We start from the raw sequence: 1,833 nt of genomic DNA, 5'->3' as shown, positions 1-1,833 counted from the left end.
CAAGCATCTGACTTGCCTTTCCTATTGCTTTGTTACATTGCTCACCTGAAATAGTAATACTTAGATAGCTTTCCTCTTGCCATTATAATGCCCTTAATATTATAGTTAGCCTTTGCATTTTTGAGACGTGTATGATTTTGCATTTTTTGGCATTAAATGTTGCCATGTTCTTGACCATTCCTCTAGTCCAGGGGCGGAACTGCCAGAGACAACGGAGTCAGTTGCCGCCGGGCTCCAGCCCTAAAGGGGCTTCCTCCATTGCCCCCCGGCTGTTACGTGCCCTTCCTACTAAATAGACAAAGGCGCTACCAGCAGGGTCTCGCAGTTTGTACATTCCATGCCGTAACACCCTTCTTTCCACCTTCACAATGAAGCTATTGGTACTTTGCAAAAAAAAAAATTATTAGCATTGCAACTCAGCAGATCAATGCAGTGTGCAGCCACACACTCCATATATCTGCTCAGCCACAAAGCTGATTATTTCTTCACAAAGTACAAGGTGAGCTCCAAATAGAATTCTCTAGCTTAGATTATACCTTTCTATGCAAGGGTAAATAGCTCAATTGTTTGACTGCAATGCCACAGGAAATGGTTTGGATCCAAGACAGTGTGACTGAATAATAAAGAAACCTTAAGATGAGTTCATGAATGTTGTATAAGTATTAGTGAGAGAAGGGGTCAGGAGCATGCTAGGCTGCAAAAAATAAGGTAGGCTGCAAGTGAAAGTAATGATCTCCTATATATTTTCCCAGATCTGTCCCTCTGTGTGGCTAACTCTGGGGGAAGTCACAGCAATGGGCGGAGACGGCATCTGCAGGACGATACACCAGTGCCAGCAGCAGACCGTAACAAAGTGACAGATCAGGGAGAATATATAGGAGGTAGGGAGGTGGCCATGGTACATGGCTGCCCAAGGGACACTGGCTCATGTACCCCTTTACCACTGAGGCTGGCCACCAAGGATGGACCTGTCACCAGTGCACATGCAATAACCTCTTCTGCTGCCCTCTTTGCAACTCAGATTGCCCAGTGCTCCCCTTCACTAACAGTCCACAAAGTTTCCCCATCTCACGATCTGCCTCCTCACCCCCACTTTCATCTCTACAGCACACGCGCATATCATACAAGATCCCATCATACGTACGTAGGTCTGAAATGCAAGAGGGAGGTTGGGGGGAGATTGGCATGTGCCAGCAACACCACACAGCTCACTGTGACCACAGTGGAGAGGCGCTGCAATAGGACAATACACCAACCTCGGAGCAAGGAACTGCGTCGGTCAGGAGGAGAACTATTTCAATAGCATAAAAAGGTTAATGCGTCCCACCCTATGGACACCAGACTCATCAAGTCACTGTTGCCAGAGTCTCATACAATGACTCTGAACCTCTAAGCACACTATTTGACTGTCCACACCCTGCTGTGCCTATTACCCATCTCCTCCACCACCCTCAACACTGACCCACACATCATTCACCCACAAAGATACAATAAGGGTAGTTTGGATAAATTAGCTAAATGAAATGGATTTAACCAATTTATCTAAATGACCATTTTTGGATGTTTTCCAGTGTTTGTGAGCAAATGGTCAATTGTCATTTGCTGCCACATATTAGCATAATTTTGTTTCAACTAGAAAAAACAAATTGGACAGATAATCTAAGTGTGGATCCAGTTTAAAGGTCCGTATTCACGGCCCGATTTTGGGGAGAGATGTGTGCTGAGCGAACTGCTCAGCACACATCTCTGCCCCCGCTCAGCACAGCGTGATGTGTGCTGAGCGTACGGGGGGTGGGGGGGGGGGGCGCTCATTTCACCCCCTGTGTAGGGCAT

This window comes from Pseudophryne corroboree, chromosome 1 (genome assembly GCF_028390025.1).
Source record: "Pseudophryne corroboree isolate aPseCor3 chromosome 1, aPseCor3.hap2, whole genome shotgun sequence".
Classification (NCBI taxonomy): Eukaryota; Metazoa; Chordata; class Amphibia; order Anura; family Myobatrachidae; genus Pseudophryne; species Pseudophryne corroboree.
This window is presented reverse-complemented; position numbering follows the sequence as displayed.